Source organism: Anser anser (assembly GCF_964211835.1).
Source record: "Anser anser genome assembly, chromosome: 11".
Taxonomy (NCBI): Eukaryota; Metazoa; Chordata; class Aves; order Anseriformes; family Anatidae; genus Anser; species Anser anser.
In genome coordinates, this window is record NC_139732.1 from 19,840,064 (window position 1) to 19,858,088 (window position 18,025).

Genomic DNA, 18,025 nt, shown 5'->3' on the forward strand with positions numbered 1-18,025 from the left:
AATGTGTATTTTTTTTCCACTTGCTTTCTTTCATATTCCTTCTCTTGTGCATTTGGATTTGGAAGTATTTGTAATTCAGGTCTGATTTCTGAGTAATTATACATTGCTTGAATTACTGTTGAAAGATGCAAGATCTCTGCTGCAAGCCAGTTGCTAGGAATGTGGAATCTCATAGTTCCCTGATTTACAATTACAACAAATTTGCTGTCTGATATATAGCATTTTTTTGTTTCCTTTCGGGGGGGAGGGAGGGGAGGAATCTTTCAAGTGTCTCAGTAGCAGCTGCAGCAGCAATATTTTCTGTCATATCAAATGCTGCAACTTTGATTTGCCTTTTTCCTCTGTGGCTTTTGCCGGGTAGTAGGCATATAGGCTGTTATAGGCAGCTCACATTATTTATTGCTTTTTAAAATCGGGAGGGGGGAATGCGGAGGAAAAATAAAATCAGACCTTGCAGAAGGCTCCCTTCTCCGTACTCTCTCTTGATAGATGTGTAATACTCGGTTAGTGACTTGCTATGTAGCCTTTCTCTTATTAAATGTAATAGATCCCCCTCTGCCAGAAAGCAGAGGAAAAAACACCCAGCCTTGAAAACACGGAGCTGCTAAAGCCCTGCTGCTGCTGTCTGTCAAAGCAAAGGCACTTGCTGCGCTTTGACTTCTCTATACCTTCTGTTTGCTCCCTTTTCCTCTTGCTGCTGTTTCAGGGTTTACTTTTTAGAAGCTCTGGGGAGATTTGAGAATCCTTTGTTGTCCAGCACAAATGCATCTTTCTTTTGTCTTAGGAGCTTTGAAAACTCCTGCGTTTAGTGGCGGTACCACTGGCATCCTGTGCACTGAGTAGAGATAAAAGTTAATTCTTTTTAGACTTGTGATCGAGTGGTTTTGTTAACCCTTAGAGGGTTGGTAGGTTTTAGAGTCAAACTAGTGCTTGGGACACTGAGTCTGTGCACTTGTGTTTGTGTGACTGCAATCTCCGGAAAGAATTTAGTTCGGTTTTTGAAATAGGAGGATAAGGAAAATGGTGGGGGCTGACCGTTGGGAGAGCTTTACTGCTGACAGGAGACACACCAAGAGTGTAGGCAGCAGTCATGTGAACTAACACGTATATGCTGTGGGTCCAGGCTGGGATATTTGGGTCCTGGCTGAACCCGATAAGGGGGAGAAGCGTTAATGGGGTGGCTGAAGTTGCACGACAGGAGACTCAGTGGCTGGGGACTTGTGAGCAAGCGCACAGGCATTTGGGGAGGGTTCAGGGCAACCTCCTCCTTTAGGGAACTGTAATAAACGAAAGCTACTGCTCTGGGCCATAGGCATGGTGCCTGCAAGCACTGGTGAGGGGTGCATTTGAGGTGCTGGGGATGTATATGGTGTCCCTCGTGGGGTGTCCTCAGCAGCTGAGGCCATGTGGGTGTGGTGTGCAGGGGGCTCCCCAGCAGGCAGCTCGCCAGCCCTGTGGAGTCTGGCTCCAGGCAGGGCAGAGTGCCTCTCGGACAGGCTGGGGTGTCCACAGGGCTTCTGCAGCGGAGTTGTTGTCAAAGTGGGCTGAGATCCAGCCTGGGCTGGCACAGCTGCCAGTGGGAGACAATGCTCAGGGAGCTGGGGGGGGGAGCGGGTAGAGGCAACAGGCAGATAGACTGAGCTGGTGCCCCTGGGCTCGAGACCTGTCATCTGATGAACTGCAGTTTGCTTGGCATTCTCTGTGACTCCAGTCCCTTTTCTTCTGCCCATTTTCTGTAGCAGACTTCTAAGGCCTGTTAAACCTCACACCAGAACCACCCCCACCCCACCTGATTCTGGACACAGCATAACTGTGTGCCTCATTGACAACTTTTACCAATGCTTCAGCATTTCTGCTCTTCCTAGGCTGAGGCAAGTCCGAGCACACAGCAGGGATGAGCTTGTGGTACTTTAGCGTAGCTCTGCGTTTCTGTTTAAACTGCACCCCACTTCTTTACTGGCATATATAACTTTATCTAGCAACGTCTGTGTCTGGTGATTTAACACACCTCCAGGATTACTTTATGTACTGTGTCTAAGAGTAAATGAATTAGAGTTGTAATAAGCAAGCATTCATACATCCGTCTTCAGGAGTGAGGATGTTGAGTATTGACAGGTTAAAGTATGAACTGAAGTTGATGGCATTCTAGGGAATGAAAAAGGGGAATTACTGAAACGCTGCTCAGCTTTTCTCTTTGACACACCACATGCACAACTTTCATGTGACAGGAAAAGTAAACAGAAGAATGTGAGAAACAACATATTAAACAAATGCAGCCATCTGGCTGTGTAGTGGTTGTAACACATTTTGGGATTTTTCATGAGTTTTATTTTTTTTCTCCTCCCTCAGCAGTAGCAATAATGTCTCCTATAATACAATGCTAGTGGAACCAGCAAAGCTCAATTTTGATAAAATGATTTCTAAGCAGTAGCAATCTAGTAATGTAATACTTTCTGTGGAAGTAGAGGATAGGAAGAACTTCATTTCAAAGTAATGATAACAAAGTTTAGAGTGTAGAAAAAGTCTCAAATTGTTGAGACTGAGAGCATGAACTGAAATAAATGAAAGCTATTATAATTGAAAGATCATTTATAAAACTGGTAATTTCTGTTTTGTGTGTTCTTAGTCTGCATTTAATTCAACTGAATTTATTAAATATAGAAAAAAATCTTTTGAAGCATTAAAAGGATGAGGATGTTAATGGGGAATCACACTTTTTCATTCAAACGTTTACTGGGCTGCTTTGTTGATTAAAAGTTGTACTAAACAGGTGGGTGATAAATTTTTTTTTCTCCGTTTGCAAAGACCTAGTCTACACTACTACCATTTATCCTGTTTTCACCAAGAAGAAAACTGAACATTACTTGGAGTAGCTGAATAAGATATGTTTCAAGGAACCCTTTAATTCATGATCACCTTTAAAACTAGAAAGCGTATCTATAATATGCAGCTTTATTGATCTGAAGTTGACAATAAAAACTGAGTGTACTCTGGTAGCTTGTGCAGTTCACTATAAAATGTACACTAAGCAGTAAATACCTACAGATTTCTAAATCTATCGAGTCAGAGGGTTTTTTGTTTTCCCCCAAAGGATGGTTTTTAAGGCCCACATACACAAATATTCTAAAACAAAAGTTGTTCACAGGTTTGCTTCTGTATGTTGTGTGTTGCATGCAGGCAGATGAATCCAAGATAATTTTTTTAAAAGTAAAGCTTACAAGATGAGGAAAAAGTAATTTTTCATAGTCTTAATAGTAACTGTCATGTTCTATTGGGCTAGAACTAAGTGAATTGGGCAGCGTGTGTAAATTTTACAAGCTTATCTTTGTAGCAAATAGGGACAATTAGTCCTAAAACTCTCCACAAATGCACAGACCACATTGTTGTATCCTTAAGCTTTTATTTTTTCAAATTTCTCCAGAAGAGGGCTCCATGTACAGCTTGAAAGTCAACACCAATGTGCTAAAAGCAAAAGAAATTTATCAGCTTCAGGGAGAAAAAAAAAAGAAAAGTCTTGCTCACAAAGTCTGTTTAAACAACATTAATTACTATGCTCAAATTCTGACCAGACTTTCCCTGTTGTATCTTGTTGGTGCTTATTTAGCTTAAGTAGGATTATGATCTCAGAATTCTAGAGGGAAACAGTCGTATATCCCTTGTGCTATACCTGAGCTTTAAAAAAGATGCTTTAAAAATGTCAGAGAAACTTCATTGCCAATTACTATATAGAATTATTTGTACTGATGAGCATGTTGTGAGCAGGCTCTCACTTACTCCTGACAGTTTCAGGGCCTTTTTTTTTTTTGGCTATGTAGTCAAAGATCTTCCTCTTGCATACCTCATATTCAAAAGATGGTGTCTCCCAAAACACAGAACCATTCCAGCAGTCCTGCTGTACTATTTGTCAAATATTGCCTTGAAGGGAAGCTTGGCCCCTGGTGAATTAGTCTGATGTTGGGCAACAGCTCTAACCTTTTAAAGACGTTCTCACACAGGACCTGACCAGACTCTTTACTGCTAAGCAAGAGGGATTTGATGTAATAGATGAGTGGAAACTAGTCATGAAAATGCTATGAGTTACAGCATTACAGATAAACTCACTTTTTTGTGTACTACTTGAGATACTATTTCTCTATTCCTGAGGTAGCTCAAGCAAAATGTTGGGACCTGGTTTCTGTTTCTGATAATCCAAAACTGAAAAAGGTTATTCTGCTGTATGTAATGTCTTTGTGCCATAATCCATTGGGGGATGTTGACTTGATTCTTAGTAACTTGCAAAGAAATGAGCATTTCTAAAAGACGGCTCAATAGACCAGAACAACAGGAGCTATTAGATCTATGTAGATAGTAAGAGTGGCAAATATTCAAGAAGAGACAAAGTTCTGCCGTTCATTTTCTTCCTGCTATTGGCTAGTTAAGTAGGCTCTCTCCATTCTTTTAATACGTGAGGACAAGCTAGATAACAGAGTTGTTAGTGTTATACTCTTCCTGCATCACTGCTTGGAACCACATTTCTTGCCTCTAGCTGCTGGCTTGTACCCATGTGCTGGGTGTGGGTTTGGCCTTTAAGCCTTTGGGGAGGAGGGGGCTCTATTTGGGACCTCAGGCAGAAACACGGTGCTAGTGGATGGTGGTGAGGCTTCAGTAGTTTCATGGAAATCACTTACTCGTTCCTTCTTTGACAGATGCTAACACCAATATACTTTTTGTGTGTGTATCACTTGTAGTCTAACCAGTAATCTTTCATCTGTGTGGACAAAAAGACAATCTACCATGTCTGCTGGGGAGGAGAGACAAAGATAACATCCTCAGAAGACCTAGGTGGCCAACAGATCTTCCCTGTTAGCTCTGGATGATATTTGTGGGTTCCTAATCACCATACAGATGGGACCAGCCCAGCTGGGAGACTTTTTGTGTCACTTTGTATGGCCTGCAGCTAGAACAGTGTTAGCGTATACAAATCAGTAGGATATTAAAAGCCAAAGAGTAGTGAAAAATAAGGCTTGCTTTATTAACCGCTGTTTCATTATTCAAAGGTCTTGGAAATTTGCCTACTGCTTGTTTTAGTGTTGACTCGTGATGTGTACTGTATTCTCTGTCAAATGGAAGAATCTGATTCTTTAAAAGCCTGTTTTGTATGTAGGGAACTCATTCCAGTGCTAACTTATTCAGTATTCAACTATGCTTTGCACCATTAATTTTCTTGGCTTAAAAAAAAAAAAGAAAGGAAGAAGAAATTTAAGGTTTGGTTTGATGGAGCTGGTTAAAACAGTTCTAAGAACAGGCTAAAATAAATATGAGCTATTAAGGGTGGGATGGAGTGAATCTTTTCAGCACACAGTAGACTATCAGTATCTCTAACCACTTGGAAAAGCTGATTCGGATGTTTAAATAACTTCTCATATCTATGAACATCCATGTATGGATGTGTTTTGGTATCTTTAAGGGGTATTGTTTTTAGGGAGCTGAACACCCACCTTCAAGCTTTTGAAGTGTCTCAAAATTTTGTGTCCATATACAGCCCTCTGGAATTCATCATTTTTTCTCAGTTAAGGTTCCTCAGATTTCTTTTGATAAAGGTTCTACTCTCAAAACTATGACTTAAACTAACAAACAAAACCAAAGAAAAACTAACAGTAGCTATGTCTTTCAGTCTAGCCTCTTTTGTTCTCTTGGTGTGAACTACTAATGTTTAATTCCTTGTTGGTAGTGGCAATAAACATTTCCAAAAGCTAGCATTTATTTAATTCCCAAGGACTTTGCAGTCTGGTATGTCATGAAGAGTAAATAATTTGTACGTTTGAAGGTTATGTGCTAACAACAGTACAGACAGAAAGTGTGTTTCTAAGAGTTTGAAGAAATTCTTGGCAAATGAGTAGTCATAGCAGATGGACCTTGTGTGTAACAAGGACTTAAAATGCTGAAAACCACAGGTTCTAGTCCATTAAGCTGTCACAGCACTTTTAATATGGCTGTATGCAAAGAAATATGCATGAAGATGGAGTAAGTTACAGGTTTACGTCTTCACTTTAGGGTGTGAGAGATGCCCACCGGCAAACGAATATGCTTGTAAGCTTTTTTCAGCTATTATTACTTGTGTCCTGAAGATTATCGTTAAAGGTTACCTCTTGTTTCGCCACCTGAGAACAAGTGTGGGTGCTTCTTATCTGCTCCAGTGCAAAGTCAGCAAGCTTCGCTGGAAACGGAGGTGGAGGGATATTGATGCTAGATGTCAGTGGCAGTCTGCCCCATGGACAGTAACAAACACCTGTGGCAGAGGTGGAGGGGGGATGAATAACTTCTCATACGGCTTCAAATCAATCCACCAAATTGTTGTTAGTGCATCGAGTTTTGTTTCAATCACTGTGGAGCAAAAGGTATTTTAGAACATACTTAGCACACTGATAATTGGCTCATCTGCTTTATAGACAATCAATTTCTTTTCATCGTCTTGGCATAACTTGGAATTGTAAGAAGGGTTTCTGTTCGAAGCGTCTTTAAGGAAGAGTCTCTCTGAGTAGAGTCAAATGTAGGGGATTTTGAACTCATTTAGAGTTGAATAAATGCCGTTGGCTTTCACTGTAGTCACTGTACAAAGGCAGAATTTAGCTGCTGTAAATTCATTTGGATACACTAGGAAACTAGCTCAGCGCGCATGAGTTAGGAATATGATCAATAGCTTGTGTAGACAGTGTACAAGGATGGGGAAAAAATCATGTAGAGTGGTCCCCTCTTCAACCTGTTACAGTTTTCTTAATTTAAGGTGGTCTTTAAGATGCAGTAGGTGCATTTTGACCTTGAACCAATTATTGGTAACTGCTCGGGTAACAGAGAAAATCCTGAGACCAGTGTTCCCAAAATCTTTCATTTTGCCCTAGACAGACTTGCTGGCTTTGAGTTCCTCTACTGCCAAATAAGGTACTTACACATTTCTCTAGAGACAGCCCCATGTTTTCCCTGGGGAGCCACATTTTATCAAACAACAAACAGCTATATCAAAATGTGAGAGCTGAAGGTAACGCTGCTCTGCAGTTAACAAAGCAGGAAATCCAGAGCATCTGGTACCTTGCTCTCGAAGTGAAAGGAAATGGAATTAGCCATTAGAATTGGATGGGCATTTCCCTCCCCGTTAAACCCATTGTTTCTGAGCTCTGTCAGAGGAAGCTGAGCAACTCCAACCATGCTACGCGGCAGGAATGGGTATCTCAGCTGCGGGCCTGAGCTGTTTAGTAGTTAGATAACTGGCCAAATGAAAAGGTGTCCAGCTTGACCTTCTGCCAAGATAAGATAACCGGCTTTGCAAGTGCCAGGAAGTCATGGATGTTATCTACCATTCTTATCCAGGTGAAATGCAACATGAAAAAACTGTGGGCAAAGACAAATGAGAATGAAATTAAAATAGAACAATATATAAAAATCAGTTTCAGCTTCTGGATATTTGTGTTACCCTGCTACCTGACAGCTGTATTCTGTGTGAGGCTAAGTGGCTTTATTCTTTTTGAAAATGTCTTGTGTTTTCATAATTCATGATCTCATTGAACTAACTGGACTATGAACTCTATAAATCTTGCCTTATGAATATCGATAACCCTGCTAATTTACGAATATAGAACTCTGATCTGAATACCAAAGTAGTTAGACCCATGCTCAGCCACCTTTCCTTAATACATGGTAATATCACTGCAGGAGATATTATTCTGTGGGACGAAGATGTAAGGATGGTCCTTAGAGCCCAGCAGTACTGGGAAGCACAGCTTTTTAAACCCATTTACGCTACTGTTCTGCAATAGATAAGGGTCTGACATTTGCTTCTATTTTTTGAATTATTATTTTCTTCTGATTTGTTTTAATTAAAAGGTCTCATTTAGAAATGATTAAGCAGAATATGATTTCCAGCCTTAAATGTCATCAGTAGTTTTTCCTAATTGTTGGCTCTGTGCAGTTTGGTTATCACTGCAGAAGTGCAGCATTCTGTGCAGCGGGGATACTGATTATTGCAATCTGGCAAACAGCTTTTTAGATGATGATTTCAGACATGACATGCTATGGGGAAAAATGATAAGGTTGCTGGGAATAAAGCATGAAATGTGTCCTGTGGGAATGACTCCTGGTCTTGCCCATCTCTCGATTTTACTTTTCTGAGTTTGCAATAGCAAAGCACTGTTGTGCACGCTAGCACAGGAGCAGGTCTTCAGCAGACGTGGATTGATTGCATCGCCCTGCTTTGTGTCATCGAGGTGAGGGATGGTTAGTATTGATGCCACGTGCATTTCTACCGTGTTCACACTGGGAAGCTTACATGGCTTCTATTACTGTTATATCTGAACACCCTGCAAATAATAATGAATTTATCCTTGCTTCCCTAAAATAAATGCTGAGTTACAACAGGAACATTATTCTGAAATGGGAGACAGCCTCCAACATCTGCCTGTTCCAATGACTTTAGGTCTATTATCTTAGTTGAGTAATGATGTAGGCTGCTGTCATTTTTGCTGCTGGTGTTGATTCAGTAGTGACAGCTCATTGTACTATCGAAAGATTAATTCTGATTGGAGGGAGCCCAGAATAAATTCAGTCTTTAGGCCAATCAGAAGCTGGTGCACATGATATTATTTTAATAATTCTACTTAACTCTCAAGAATATAATTAGTTACGATTTGCCAAAAACCTGTCTATCTCTATACAGCTAATATTTTTGCATGTAGAAGAACTATAAAAAGAAAGTGTGTAGCTGACTGCACAGAGCTCTTCTAGGCATAATGAAAACGTGTATTTGCTGCTGAGTTTTACATGATGGCTGCTGGCAAAATCCTCTTTCAGTTATTTCCACCCCAATGTGAGACATGGTCTCAGTGGCCGCGTATTCCTGAGCCCCTGCCTGTGTGTGTTCCCGTCTGACGTAAGGTGATGATGATACGAGGATATCAATGGGATGATGTTCCCATCTTCCCTCCCTTCCACAGACTGGAGGAGGCAGAGCTACCAGAAGCCTAGGCTGTGCTGGTAGGAGGTGAGCTGCCTGGTTGTGGCTGTTCCACTTCAGTGTCTACCTCCGGGAAGTGTGGTGTTGCCGTCCTAAAGCCTCATTGTGTTTTTTGGACTGGGGGAGATGCCATTTCCTTCAAGCCCAAAGCATGAGAAACTGGAGACTTGCATGGACTAATCTCTGACTTTGTGAAACAGATGCCTCCTCCTGTTTGATAGTGTCCCTCTGAAATAAGGATTCAATCTTTTCACGTTTCTTCTGAAGAATGTAACTTTCAAAGCATTTGTTCTTTCATGAGCCTGTTTCTTACTTCTGTGTGTGGGAACTAAACAGTGATAACACACCCGTACGGGTTGCTGAAGGAGTTTGGCTGAAATAGAAACCAATTTGGTTGTCTGCCAGAACTCACGTTGAACCTGAACAACACTGCTTTTCCAACTCGTTCTTGACTTTGATTTTTTTTGTATGAAAAAAGTGAATGTGAACAGCATGAGCAGTTCTCCCTGCCTTACCTCCGGGCTGGCTGCAAGCATCAGCGTACCTGTAATATCCTCATTCAAATTACACTTCATCTGCTCCAAAAAAAAATCAGATGGTCTGAGTGCTTTTAGTTTTTCTGTTCAAACTTTCTTCCAGAAGTTCTGGTGATGGGAGAAAGTGACCATTTAAAGGATGAATAATTTTTACTGCCATGTTTGAACTTGTCCTTTAGATAAGCCTCAGTGGGCCCTTCTGGAAAGTCCATCCTTGTTCTTTCTGGTGCTTATAGAACATCCTTGGAGATGTTTTTCTTTTGGTGATAGATGAGAAGATGATAGGGGTTTTCCTGCAGCATGAGGAAAAACAGATGTACCTAAGGAGAGTCACATTCCTTTGTCATGCTACGTAGGCCCTGCTTATTTTCACTGGGTAATCTGCAGATTGCCTAGAGGTAGTGCAGCATTAAACTGTAACCTGTAGTGACGTGGTAAGTAACTGCAAGCATTGTACTGTCTGTACTTGTGTACTAACCCCGTGCATTCCTTGGTAAATTCAGATCAACCAAAATGAAATAGAAACTACTATTGCCACTGGAGACTGCCAGTTATGTAAACCTGCCCTGGGACTTTAATTTCTTAAGACTCTCCACCTTTCTGTAAGGCAGTCTAGTTCTAATTGCACTTGTGCTGGGGGATTTAATTTACCTCCTCTGTTAATGGTATGAAGCTGGTGATCTCTTAGAGAGCCAAAACTGCTGGGATAGTTATTACTAATAAACTTCCTGATGTAGCTGCTCTATTTCTTGTCCCATTCCTTGGCAGAAAGAAGAATGTTAAGGCTTGTTCTTCTTTCTCACATAACAACTGGAAGGGAAGGGGAAGGCAAAAGGGAGGATGATTTTGAATGATTTTGAAAATAACCTTTTATGTTTATTATTTAGTTAAAAGGTATATAATGGAATAGGGTGCAGCATTCAGTGTGACTCTGTATTTAAATGAAGACATGGAAATCCAGCAATCTTACCTGATGCTCATTTGTTTAGGCTGACACTTGTATCCAGAGCTTTGGCTTGTATCTGGATCTGAAGCTGTTGGCATCAAGAAACAGCAGTACTTCTACTCCATTTTATATGCCTTTCTGTATGTATTAGCATGCTGGTTTATGGAAGGCAGGAAATTTAATCCTTTGTAAACTCTGCATCTGCTCCCCAGCTCTGAGCATTCGTTAGCCGCCCAGCCACAGAACTCACCTCCTCTACATTTTGTTTTGGTGGGATTTTTTGTTTTCATTTGCTATATGCTCTGTCTTAATAGATTATATTTTTCAGCCTGCTGTGTTAACACTGTGGTGTTCATAATCATTCAATCCATTCTACTCATGCTTTGGGAAACTTGTTACAGGCACAGCTGAAATAAAACTTAGGCATTGTCTTTCCACTAATTGACTAGTTGGATGGGGAGGGAATGGGAAAAGAGAGAACAGCCAACAAACAGAGTAAGGTCTGAGGCTAAAGCAACCTTTGTTGCTGGACAGCACCTTGCAGTTTCTTCTTAAACTATTTGTATGCCACTTCTCCTTTAGCTGTATGAAGAGATTTTTATGTGTAGCAAGTCATTTCCCACACGTCCTATCTAACACAAGAATACTTTTTAACTGCATAACAACAAAAATGAGCACGTCCCACGGGCAAGGGAGAAGAAGGAAAGGGTTGGAAGACCTGGAAGGGTTTAGCTCTGTTACAGCTTTCTAGCAACAAATATGAAGAGAGCCAGATCCCAGGAAAAGCTCAGAGTAGGCAATGTCTGTTGCTGAAACAAATATTATGGGCCAGCTGTTATGTATGATCCTATTTTACTTATTTTCTGACATCTCTTGGAGGCCAGCTGAAGAGCAAAGATTAAAGAGAAGAAAACATGACTTTAGGCATATCTGCAAACCAGCCATTAGTTTCCTACAGGTTCTTCCATGCTTAAAACGGGGGAAAAAAACTCTCCTGACAACTGAGCATACAATTCATGTACAATGGCTCTGCTTCTGACACTGTATTCCTGTGGTGTTTGCATGACTCACGATTCATCTGGCAGTGCTTCAGTTTAAGCCCTGATAAAGAAGAGAGAACACAGGAGAGTGTAAATACGTTTGACCTTTTAAAATATTGAAAATAAAACAAAAATAGAAAAATAGTTACTTGTCATATGTAGAAGAAAAAATGCGATGATTGTGAGCAAGCTAGCGTTACTTCTGCTTTGGCAGCCTTGGTAGCACAGGGGTTTCTGGAGCTGAGACCTGTCGTTGTATGCCTGCCATTCCCAGGACAATGCGTGCGAGCTCCACTGGAGTTGGGGTTCAAGTCAACTTTGATTTTCTCCAGTTCAGGGACTGGCCTGCAGTTCAGGTCTGCTACATCCCCCAAAAAAGACGTGTGGTGCCTCTGAGCTAGCTGGCAGCCTTTTTAGCTTGGGTGCAGCCTCCTCTTAGTACTGCTCTGAGCAGATTTCAAAAGTGAGTAATTCTGTTAGTGCTCTCTGGTGTGTCTATGCCCGATCAGTTAGTGCTGCCAGCAGGGTTTGGTTGTGCCCTGAGCTGACCCTTCCTGGAAGGGCTGGGTTTGTTAAAATAGCATTGTGGCTGAGTCAGGGGCATGCCAGGCCTCTTACACTGCTGCTCCCCGTTCCGTGACTGCTCTGGGAAACGTGCACAGCTCTCAGTATGGCTCAAAATAGGATGGGAACTAAAAATCCCCCCTCTTCTTCCTCTTAAAACTGTTGCTGATTTGTGAGCAAATTCCTTTGTTTTAAAAGTGGAGGAAGTACATGTAGTACGTCTTTCCCAGCCTGCAAGCAAAAGATGTGGAGTGAGGTTTTTGTGCCAGGCTCTTGGGGTGGGGATGGGTTTTGAACTAAGAGATCAGAGTTAGCTTTTCTCTTAGGCCTATCTGGGGGAGAGAAGGAAGGCCACGCAGCAGCTGAGGTAGGGGATGCATCTCCAGCATGGCATTTTTACATCTACTTTGTGTTTGGGGCACTGGAATTAGGATTTATTTCTAGGGTTGGAAACTTAAGTAAATGGGAACAGTAGCTCCTCCTTGATTAATTTGTAATAAGCTTCTCCCTGACGTGTGCTGGTCAAGTCCAGTACAGAAGGGAGAAACACTTTTCCCTTCTCATCCCACTTTCTTACTCCCTGGTTCACCGTGTAGTCACTTCCTGTGGCTGTGGTTACATGAGTTTCCTTAATAGCAAATCTTGAGCAATCCGCTTAAATAATAATCAGCGTGTCTTTTAATTTGCCCTTCTTCCGTACGTTCTGTTGTGAATTGCTGAACTATCTGATCAGCTAGCTGTGTTAGCACCTGTAAACAAATCTCTCTGGTTTTGTTCACTGCTATTGGCAAAGCTTCTTGCTGAAAGGGAGGGAGGCAAGAAATTGTGATTGCAGCCTAATGGGTAGAGAGCATCCTTCAAGCAAGAAGTCCCTTGGTATTTGCAGTAACTCTTTGTTGTAAATATGTAATTAGACCCTGGATAACCACCTGAGCATTAAACTTGACGTCTTTTCCAGACAAGGTTTTAACTGTTCCCTTCAAAGTTATGTTTCTCTGCTTAGTCTCTTCCTGTCTGAAGACATCTTATTTGTCTAACAGCCCTGTTTCAGCTGGACAAAAGTAGGGCAGAGAGCTTTCTTAAGCAAAGCTGTGGCACGTCCTTAGGTTGAGAGTCTCAAGCTTTGCCCTTCCCCACCCAGCAATGTCTCCATGGACTTTGTTTTTCTGGAGACTCTCCCTTCAGCCTGTGCTGCTTCACTAGGAATTTAAACTGTGTAACAGTGCCTTTTCCCACCAGCCACATGCGTGAGGCTGTCCCTTGGCTTGAATACAGAGTTTGGGGTCAACCTTGTCCCGTTACCAAATATAGCATAAATCTTGCTGATGAGGTTTCCAGGCAGCTCTCTCTGCGCTTATCTAGGCAGTGAATGTGTCGGAATGATAGAAGAACTTCCTGATCTTTGTGCTTATTACCGGAGCATGTGCCCAACAGACCCAGAAGAGGGCTCTTTCTCGAGTTTCTGCGTGGACCCTCTCACTTGAGCTGCTGCTTGCTGTGCAGTGCTGGCTGGTACCCCTGGTGGTTGCTGGCCCTGGTAGGGATAACTGTGCTCACAGCACTTGGAGCTTTGTTTTTCTCTTAACAGCCTCATCCTTCTTGAGCATCTTGATTTCAAGTGTCTGTTGAAGCACTGTAAACAGATTTCCTTCGGTTCTGCGGCATTACATGCTGTGTTGCAATACATTTTGTCTACTTTAAAGCTGTTAGTGATTCATTAGTTTACAGTTCCAAAAACCAATTCCAAAGGGATCACTCATCTCCCTAGAGCGGTGAAGATATTTTCAGGCTGGCTACACAGTGCTATGGCAATGTTTTTGAGACTTGCCTGGTTCAAATCATGTGGCAGTGATACTACCAAAGGCTGCCAATTCAATGGAGGATTGCACACAGATTCCATGGGTGGGAAATTGCAATATTATTAGACACAGCTAATAATAGTTCCTCTTGATTTCTGAAATGTCAGAATAGTCTTGTGAGTAAGTGCACTTTGGAAAAGGTTAACCTTTTGTTTGCTGCCAATAGCAGTCCCTAATGTGTTCAACATTGAAATGTGTCTATAATACTAAAAGGAAGCATAGGTGGAAATAGACAGTCTCCACATATATATGTATTGGATGAGTATCAAGGTTGTGATGTGCAGAAAGCAAACTCCACAATCAGTAAGATCGTAAAGTAGGTATGTTTATTCAGCGCTGGGTGGCAGGGGGGTAGTCCTACCAAAGTTGTGTGCACCCCAACACAGCACTTGCCTTGGTTATATGTGGTGAAGAGTTACATATGCATGAAGTTTCTCGATATGCCTATGCATATGCACGACCTATCCCCACTTTGTATTGAAATTAGTTCCAGGGAATCATTTTCACAGATTCCTCCTATCCGTGCTTGCGCAGTGTTTTCTGGTAGTTGTCGCCGGGGGTCATGGGGATGAAGATTAGTGAGTCTTCCTCATCACTGCTGCTTGACCTCTCGTCTCAGCGCAGACTCATAAGCTTCTGCTTAAACTGCAGATTTGGTTTCAGTTGGTTCTTGAAATGTGTTTCTTGTTTCTATCAGGAACTGTTTTTCGCACACAATAGGTAGCGGAAGATATAGTACGTGTCCCTTAGACTGTCTTATTTACTAAAATTCCCCTTGCTTCCTTTCACATGCCTATCTTATCTGCTAAAATACTTTCAGCCTCCTCTCAGTTGCAGCGTCAGTCTGGGGACCTGTGTTTGAATAATGACTAGAAAGATGAGGTTCTGCTATCCAAGGTTTTGTAAGATCTAGCAAGCATGCCTCTGCCTCATTTTCCACGCTTGCAAAGGGCTTTGAATCCTAATAGTAAGAAATCTCTCTAGAACACTGTTTAAACTAAAGCGTGTGCTAACATGAAGAAGCAACTATGTTTTCTTGGTCAGTTACTGGCTGTCAGACTGTCCTGGAGGGACAGGCTTTCCAGAGTTTCTGAGTACATCTGCCAGGCCAGTTGCTCTGGAGCTGGGGGTGGTGGCAGGGAGCAATAACTCTGCTTGGCAGGGAACTTCAGAAGTTTTCAACTGTTTTATAAATCAAGGGAAACCAAAAGTAACAGAAATCTTTAAATGCTCTGTGAAGCTAAGTTAATACGGTTTCTTATGATAGACATTTATTTCATTTTGCTGTCTAGCACATCCAGCAAGGTACCAGCAGCGCGTCTCCAGCTACAGGATTTACTGTAAGATGTTTATGGACTGCTGGAGGCCAATCAGGAAGGGATTTTGATATGTTGGCTCCAGAGTAGCAGAAACTGATAAAAGAAAAACTGCGAAAATAAGTTTTTAGTCAAAAGGTGCTAGCATTCAGAAGAGTTAGAAATTAAGCCATGAGCTTGTGCCTCATTTTGAGGATATAATAAGAGCATGGCTCCGAGGTGGACGAGCTGAGAATCAAGAGATGCTGGACACTCGTCTCCTGGGGTGACTGGGCTGAGTTTGGGGTGCTCACCTCATCCAAAAACAGAGCTACAGGAGACTTGCATGAAGCCAGGCCCTGAATTGGGTAGCATAGCAAATAAAGGGGGAAGACAAGTGATCTATATTCTTCCAAAATGTGTTTTATAGCTATTTATTATCGTTAAGAATACCTAGTGGATGCATTTTTCAAGGCAGAATTACATTACTGCGTGCTATGAATAACCTTACATAATGAAGGGACCCCTCTTTCTCTGTTACGCTATCTCTCACAGAAGTTGGGAAATTAAGTTAGATGATCATCTTCCTGAGGAAGGGGAAAATGTAAAATGCAAAGCAAGAAAAGCAACACATGCAGTCCTTTAGGAAGCCTTTAACAAAGAGGAGGCATTTGCAGCTCAGGAGCTCCAAATCACCCATCAGTACTCTTCCTATGCACAGAGAGCCCAGAGCAGCATACCTCTTTTTTTTTTTTTTGGGGGGGGGGTGCCTTGGAAAGAGTCTTGCATTCTTTCCATTTATTAGGACTGACTAAAACTTGAATTACAGTAAATAGATGAATTTTATTTTTTTTTTAATTTAGGATACAAACTATCTACTTTATTTCTGCAGTGTATCCAATTGCCAGCATTTAATGCCTGTCTTAAAGATAGGTTGCAGTCATCTTGTGACAATGAAGATGTATTTTTAGTGCACTTGGGGAATTATGGTTGACAGAATGACTTCACCCGAAGGGGAAGCTTTGCTGTTATCATTTTGTTCTTGTTCAGTAATCTGAAATACATTCAGTACAGCATTGATGTCAACAAAGTAAAATAACACAGGGATCAATGGGTTTTGAAGAATATTTTCCTTTTCCATCTGATTTGTTGGGTTTTTGTTGTTGTTGTTTTTTTTTTATTTCTTCAGGAGTGTTCCATTTTCTTTGCTTGACAACTTAAATTAAATCTTGCTTGTGAGTATTTAATATGAGTTGCATGCTTACAAATCTGAGAATAAAAGCAGAGATTTCTCTTGGAACATGTTCTTATTTCTCCTACACTTACTATACCCCACGCCACTGCCCTCCGAATTGTGTTCATCAGGCACAAAAATATTTTACAGTGATCAACATGAGTCCTGGCAGAAGGGCAGCCCATCTTGCTGAGACTCACAGAAGTCGTCGGGCTGTCCTCTCTTTCCAGTTTGTCCTCCTTTGTCACCTTGATAGGTGTTAATGTGCAAAGGCATTTGCGAATTATGGAATGAAAACATGGGTACTCTTAGCAATACAATGTCGAACAACTCAGTAGCACATGTGACAATTGCTGGATCTATGTTTCTGTCATGCTTTAAACTTGCCGAAAGAATTAGGTTCCTGTTCTCGCCGCGTGCTGTCTGCAGTTAGCTGTGATCAAAGAAAAGAGCGGAGGTGGTCTTCTAGGAATGCTTCTCTTTCTGCATGAGAGAACAAATTACTACAGCTTTCTCCTTCACTGGAATGTGCTCACCTACCTACTTCTGAGTTTGGGCAACAACTGTTTTAGTGAAATAGTGAGGCAGAGACTGAATTCTTCTGCAGCTCAAGATACTGTGCAAGCCACTCTTGGCTGCTGTTTGCAGTCTTCCCTCTGAGATGGTCTGAGGGAGGAGCAGGAGAGAAATACGGTCTGCCCAAACTTCCCCGCGTGACCACATTGGTGGTCTCTTTTCTATGTGTAGTATCCTGTGCAGCCTTGAAATATATAACAGTCTTACAGTGTTCACTGTCACATATTAACTAGAAATATATAATATTGGTTTAGTGGCCATGGTGACATATTGACTGGAAGTCTTGCACCAAATGCTTCACAGCTGACTGCTGCAAATGGGTTTGTTTGTTTATAGCAGGTTTCAAAGTAGAGGTTAGAACTAACAACTGAGAATTAATTATTAAAATAAATATTCCATCAGACTCCTGTATGTGAAACACCAGGTAAGAAATAAAGTAATACTGGCCTATATGAGTGATTAAATATGAATTTGTATTTATGGCAGCCTGATGTGTATATTAGCTCAATACTAGATTTTTTTTTTCTCAGACATCTCTGTATTTGGTGGAATGCAGCATTTAAATTGCAAGACCTTGAAAAGCAATGCTTACTTTTTAAAATTTATCATCATTTTGGCATTGTTCTTGAGAGCAATGATTGTGATGTTCTTAAAAAGTTAAGGTATGTATCTGTCAAATATCAGTAACAGTTAAACATCTTGTTTCTTCTCTGCTTTTAATATTTATGGTGTTAACAAAAGATAAAAATTAGATCTTTCACTGAGGAGTCCTTACAACTCAATTAAGCCAGCATTTTATAAACAAAACTGGCTTGAAAGAGGGTAAGCCTCCCCAAGCTTTTAGGGAATATACATGCATCTCATATACATGCTATTCTCATAACTCTACTTGTTGTGAGCTATAAGTCCATTCAGAATATTACCTGAGCACTGACAGCATCTTCAGCATTAGCACAACGCCCTCAAACTAAGCATTTGTGCAATCTTTGCTC

General features: G+C 41.3%; 1 protein-coding gene and 1 long non-coding RNA gene across 8 annotated transcripts in view; both read left to right on the forward strand.

Moving 5' to 3' along the window:
- The window catches only part of CDH13 (cadherin 13), a 493,014-nt gene that overhangs the window by 2,508 nt on the left and 472,481 nt on the right, over nt 1-18,025 (forward strand). The window lies entirely within an intron of this gene.
- LOC310905358 overlaps nt 1-18,025 on the forward strand; it is an 80,348-nt gene continuing 62,323 nt past the window's right edge. The window contains exon 1 of the long non-coding RNA XR_014588970.1: nt 1-18,025. This exon is cut by the window's right edge and continues 16,247 nt beyond it. This is a non-coding gene — a long non-coding RNA (uncharacterized lncRNA).